Source organism: Pyrus communis, chromosome 1 (assembly GCF_041283825.1).
Source record: "Pyrus communis isolate YQ-2024b chromosome 1, ASM4128382v1, whole genome shotgun sequence".
NCBI classification, from domain to species: Eukaryota; Viridiplantae; Streptophyta; class Magnoliopsida; order Rosales; family Rosaceae; genus Pyrus; species Pyrus communis.
The window spans coordinates 22196311-22203037 of record NC_142565.1 but is presented as its reverse complement, the minus strand read 5'-3'; the positions used below and the strand labels follow the sequence as shown (position 1 = coordinate 22203037).

Genomic DNA, 6727 nt, shown 5'->3' with positions numbered 1-6727 from the left:
TTTGCCCTGAAGATTTGGAGACATTATTTTATGGAGAAAAATGTAAGATTTTACGGATCATAAGAGTCTTCAATATCTCTTCACTCAAAGGGATCTTAATCTTCAACAGTGGAGATGGTTGGAACTGCTTAGTGACTATGATTGCATAATCGACTATCACCCCATGCAAATGTGGTAGCTGATGCACTTAGAAAAAAATCCCAAGGTCGTATTAACGCTTTGTATGCTTGTCATGTTCCTCTTTTGGCAGACTTGAGATCAACTGGAGTGAAGTTAGGGGTAGAAGAATGAGAAAAAGCCTTGCTAATTTCCAAGGTAGACCAATTTTAAGTGATCGTGTACTTGAAGCCCAGATGGATGATGAGGAAATCCATGAGTTAATTGAAGCCAGAAGTCAGGGGAAAACGAAAGATCTCAAAGTTCGAGAAACTGATGACATGCTTATGCAGGAGAGTAAAATGTATGTGCCAAATAATTTCGAAGTAAAGAAAACAATTCTTGATGAAGCGCATATTTTAGCTTATGCAATGCATCCTGGAGGTACTAAAATGTATCATACTATTCGACCATTTTATTATTGGCTGGGTATGAAAAGAGAAATTGCTGAGTACATGAGTAGGTGTGCCATTTGTCAGCAAGTTAAAGCTGAAAAGAAAAAGCCTTTTGGGTTGATGCAGCCGCTTCTCGTTCCACAATGGAAATGGGAAAGCATTACTATGGATTTTGTGTACAAGCTTCCTCACACGCATAATGGTTATGACAACATTTGGGTGATAGTTGATCGGCTTACTAAGTCAGCACATTTTATTCCAATGAGGGAAAAGTATTCTTTAAGCCGATTAGCTGAATTATTTATATCAAAGATTATGAAGTATCATGGAGTTCCTATTAGTATTGTCTCGGATCGTGATCCCAGGTTTACTTCTAAGTTCTGGGTGGCATTTTAGGAGGCTCTAGGATCGAGGTTACTTTATAGTACAACATATCATCCTCAGACAGATGGACAATCAGAGAGGACCATTCAGACGTTGGAGGATATGTTGAGATCTTCGGTATTGCAATTTGGTGATGCTTGGCATAAGCGGTTGGATTTGATGGAATTTGCCTACAACAACAGCTTTCATTCGAGTATTGGTATGGCACCATTTGAGGCACTTTATGGCAAATCTTGTTGTACACCTTTATGTTGGTCAGAGGTTGGTGAAAGAGTTTTGGAGGGCCCTGAGATAGTGGAGGAGACTACTCAGAATATTCAAGTGATTAAGTCTAACCTGAAAGCGGCCCAAGATCGACAAAAGAGCTTAACAGATAAACATGCCACTGACCAGGTGTATAATGTAGGTGATTGGGTGTTTCTGAAGTTATCACCGTGGAGAGGTGTGATACGGTTCGGGAAGAAAGGCAAGCTATGGCGTAGGTACATCAGACCATATATGATCATCGAGCGAGTCAGTGAAGTTGCGTACAGGCTTGAGTTACCTTCAGAGCTGTCTAAAGTGCATAATGTTTTTTATGTGTCCATGCTTCGTCACTATGTTTTAGATCCGTTGCATGTGATACCTCATCAACCATTGGAAATAAATTCGAATTTGACTTATGACGAGGAACCAGTGACTATTCTGGATTGGAAAGAAAAGGTTCTAAGGAACAAGATTGTGAGATTAGTGAAATTTTTGTGGAGAAATCACTCAGTTAAGGAGGCCATTTGGGAGACAGAGGGCCAAATGAGAGAATTGTATCCACGCCTGTTTTATGATTACTAGTGGTTTGTTTGTTGTTGTTATGTAATTTCAAGGACGAAATTTTCTTAAGGGGGTAGGTTGTGACAGCCTGTCCCAAAATATTTGTATCAATGGCGTGAAATTACTAAAGTACCCTTGAACGTTTGGGGCGTTGTGTGGTTTAAGTTTTGGTTGTGGACCAATATGCTAAGTCCCTAATATTTTTGGAACCAATTAGGAACTTAGACTTAGGTTTGTTTTATTTGTTTTTGGTTGGTTGCCATCTGGAACGCGTGCACACACACACACACATCCAATCTCGTTAACCCTTTCTCTCTTGTCCATATTCAGATTTTCCTGCCATTTCCGTACAACCTATACGAACAACCCTCAAAACCCTTTCAAACATCGCGGATCAAGGTCGTGAATGGTGTTTTTGGACTCTTTGCAAGCTTAGGAGTCGAATGGTGGTGGTCGTTGGACGTGAAAACCTCGGAAACCTTTGAAACCAGAATTCCCGATTTGGTGCACTGTTCATGCAAACATGATCATGAAGTTTTTAGAGAGTTTTAAGGTTCTAGGAAGCTTTAGAACATCTTCACGAAGCTTGGAGAAGAATTTTGAAGTGTTTTGGACGTCGGGAAGCTCGAGTTCATCGAGTTACAGTGGTTGCCGGAGTGTTCGAGGTTTCCCCAGCAAGATTCCATTTGTTTTCGGGCTCCAAAGTGGTAAGATCATGTTCTCCTAGTTGAGAGCTTCATTTTGGTACAAATTTCATGAATTTTAGTGTTGAAATGAGTAAGTTATCAAGCTTTGAAGTTTTTTCAGAAACTGACGACGCAGCGGTGACCGGCGCTAGACTTTGGCGAACCAAGGAATAAGAAGGAGAATATTCTGTCAAAGTAACTTTGACAGAATATACTAACGACGTCAGGTATATATAATGGTATATTCCATTTTGGACGGAATATTCCCTAACGTCGTTAGGGTTTCCGTACGTGTGCCAAGCACGTGCCTGCACGTCTGGTCGTGCCTTGGCCAGCGCATGGGTCGTCGGAAATTTTTTCTAAAAATATGGTGATGTTCGTGGTGTTGAGTAGATCACGTCGGTATATTCAAACACCCCATTTGAGCAATGTATGAGAAGTTATTTGCTAGTTTTGTTTATGTGCTTTAAATTAACGTTTATATAGTTGTTTTGCATATAGGTGAAACCTATCCTCAGGACGAGCGTAGTCAATCGAGCCTCGAGGGTTACGATCCTTCCACATACCAGTGAGTGGGCTTTTGGTTTTCCGTATATACCTATATACTTGAGATTTTTCCCAGAAAATCGATTTAAATGAATTTATGTTTAGAAATGCCATGCATATTATTTATAAGTAGATCATTGAATTAATATAGTATGCATAAATGTGATTTGACGATGTGGACGCTCAGGTAAGTACCAGGTGAGTTGTAGATTGTTTATGTAAATTGATGATTATGTGAGATGTCTTGAGAGCTCATAAACCTGCACCCCGGTGTTAGTGCTCCCGCCCAGAGTTAGGGCACAGTCCTTCATGTGATGTTCATCTCTCGCACCAGACGCTCATCTTAGATCCAAGTTAGGTGCACAGTCCTATCGTACAAACCACTGTAGGTGGTTCCGACTAGTAGGTGACCCGCGATTATTCGCACAGTCTTCACGTGATCGTAGCACTTGAGCGTATTTATTTACACCTAGTCCTGTCGTATAGACCACTTTATGTGGTTCCGACTCGCGTGCAGGTATATTTGTTGGGATGTGGATTTGAGCCATGCAGGTCACATTGCTAGATGGATGAGCTCTAAATTCAGCCGTACAGGTTACGTTAGGTGACTCCGGCTGACATATCATTTGCATTGATTTATATCACCTGGCTTACATATAATTTTTTATGCTGAGATATTTGACATGGCATATTGATGAATTTTGCTATTCTGAGCATGGTTGTGGTATAGACATATATTCTATTTTCTAGGAAATTATACAGGTTTTACGGCGAGGGGTTAGAACTTTTGAGAAATGGAATGATTTTGAAAAGCTTTGTTTTTGCCCACTCACACTTTTTGTTTTACGCCCCTCCAGGTTCTAGTTAGGAGTGCTTTTTGGTGGCTTGTGAGGAATCCACGGCAGCTTTGACAGATTATCACCATTGTATGGTCACCTTTGGGTGTTGTATAATTAGTATTTGTCCTGTTGGACTGCACGTAGGCTACTTATGCTCTGATTGTGTATTTCACACTTAATCTTGCACTAGCACCTTTTCTTAGCTAGAGCTGCTAGTCGTTGGTTTTTATTTATTCGCATTTTTATTATTATTTTTGCTTCTGCACTGTGCACATGGCTACGTCACCCTCACATGACGGCCATCACGCCTTGATTTCAGTCAGGGTGTGTCACGACCAATAACTGCCATGAATGTATGGACGACTGATAGTCGTTATTCTATGACAAGTAATTTTCACACCTTCTCTTTTTAAACATGTTTTTTCTTCCTTCTTATTATTTTAATTTTCTTTGAATTATTCAATATATTTAACGTCAATCTTTCTGAACTTAAAACAAATTGCTAAAAAACTTAATGGAAAACACGTAGCATCAAAGAAGGCATTAGTCTTCTTACAATTTGTGTAAAATGCACACACTGTCTCATATATCGACACAAAATATTTTGCAGACAACAATGATGTAACATATTTAGATGTGATACTAGAAGTTAAACAAAAGTTACACAAAGAATAAAGAACTGGATCAACACACAAACAAATATCATGTCTTCAAACACAGAAAAGATGCAAGAAACAAATGGAGGCCTTATTAGACATTGTAAAGTGTTTTAATTTTTTAACATAACATCGCGTACTTGGTTTAATACCACTAATCACTAGACACCCCGTTTCATCTAACATATAAAACAAAACAAAACCATACTTTGCCTAGGACAAAAAAAGACTCAGAATGAAGGAATTAATAACTAACCCTGCTTCCTTTTGACCTTTGGATTACTAGCGGTGACGGTGACGGTGACGGTGGCAGTGGCAGTGGCGGTGGTTGTGGTTGTGGTTGTGGAATGCAAAACCCTGGGATGAAACACGCCTGTGCCTCCACAAACCTTCCCAAAACCACCCATTGATCCATTCCCTCTAACCTAGAATGGCAAAACACGGTTTTGCCGTCTCTTCAAAATCCCATTTCTGGTTTCCAAAAAGCTACCAACCTGCCCAAATATTTCAAGTATATTTACACTAATGTGGAAATAAATTTAGTTGCAAGATCACCATTTTCGATGTTCAAACTTAAAGATCACTCTAAATCATAGTACTACTAAATGACAATACTTTCATTTATTAAAGTAAGCAAAACATTTGAATACAGAATAAGGGCAAAAAAATCCGGTTCAGTTTTCTGGTCTTGTATTTACCTGAAGTTGAGCCGTGTTCATAAACTGATAGTGGTAATGGAGGTGTTGAGTCCCGTACCCATGAAAAATATGACCCTTTTGTACAAAACCATGGCTGTCGCCGAGATTAAAGTACCTCTGGGCCAAATAATCAAGCTGAGTGGACCCGACCGCCGTTTGACCCGGTGAAAACTCTGTAAAAATACAAAACACCCCATGTTAGACATTCATGTAAAGCAAAGGGTGCAATGGAAATCAAGCTGTGTGTGTGAGTCGGGAGAGAGTGAGAGAAACCTGAAGATGTGAAAAGCTTGGACTTTGGTATTGTTTGAGGAGAGAGAGAGAAGCCAAATGCCGAGCAAGGTCGTCCGTGGTATTAGAGAAATGGTGATGGCTAAGTGTGGAAGTTGAAGAAGCTGCTGCGTTGAAAAAAATATCAGATGGAAGCCACAGTTCACCGTCGTCGGGATTTGGTGGAAACCCAGCCATTTTTAGCATAAACCCAGCAAACTTCACACACCCAACAAACAAAAAATGAAAATTTGTCCTTGCAAATATGCAAACACTGAAGAAAAAAACCCAACAAAAACAGAGAGAAAAAAACTGAAAAAAATAAACAGGGGCGATTTTAAAGGTCTAAAAAGGGTACCAGATCCCCTCCGGATATACTGTGCATGTTGAGTAGACGATCCGGATCATTGAAATTTGATTCAACGGCTACAATTATTATAACTTTAAAGGACTCCTGTTTGTAGCCGTTTGATCAAATTTCAACGATCTGGATCGCTTGCTCAATGGGCTTAATTTTATTAGATCTGGAGGGGATCCGGTTTCTAAAAACGGCACTGCGATATGGACAAAAGTTAATTTAAAAACGATGTTATAGCTCTCTCTCTCTCTCTCTCTCTAAAGAAGAAAGAAAATGGGTCTGTGTGTTACGGCCTGTTTGGTTCCCAAGAAAAACGAGTTTTTGGAAACTAATTGATGAGGCACTGAGCAATTTTCAGTTCCAAATACCAAGGCTTCAATGGAACTAAGAAAATTTTGAAAACACCTTAGCCCAGAATTTATTTACAATGTCGTGAAAACACGTGAGTTTCCAAAATTTCCTTCCAAAATTAATTTAAAACCTTATATGGGAAATTAAAGTGGTACCAAACAAGCCCTAGTTCAATCACTTGAATAAATGACATGGGACGGGTTTACCATCACTATTCACCACTACCATCATGTCCCAATCAGTGATATTTTGTAGTATTTTCTTACGTGTTAATACATTATTAGACCGAAACGCTATGGTTGCAATAACTTATTGTATTTAAGTTATTGTCGTCTCTTTTAGGTTTTAGGCCCCCGTGACCACTCTTTGAACGCCAACATCACATTTTGCGGATTCAGGCCGTATCAGGTTGGCTCGTTCGCACTTCCACTACTCCTTAACTCAAAACCTCCTTCTATTCTATGGAACATTACTTGGCTATAACAGCTCTTGCTTCTACTCAAATACAGATGGACACTTGTCCAAATAATTAAAATTGTATACACAGATTGGACACTTGTTCATTTATGATTGGATAGAAG

The 6727-nt window shown here is 39.5% G+C and overlaps 1 pseudogene; it reads right to left on the bottom strand.

Moving 5' to 3' along the window:
- Nucleotides 1–4720: 4720 nt before the first annotated feature.
- On the bottom strand, nucleotides 4721–5644 carry LOC148699357 (uncharacterized; annotated as a pseudogene).
- Between the last annotated feature and the right edge of the window lie 1083 nt (nucleotides 5645–6727).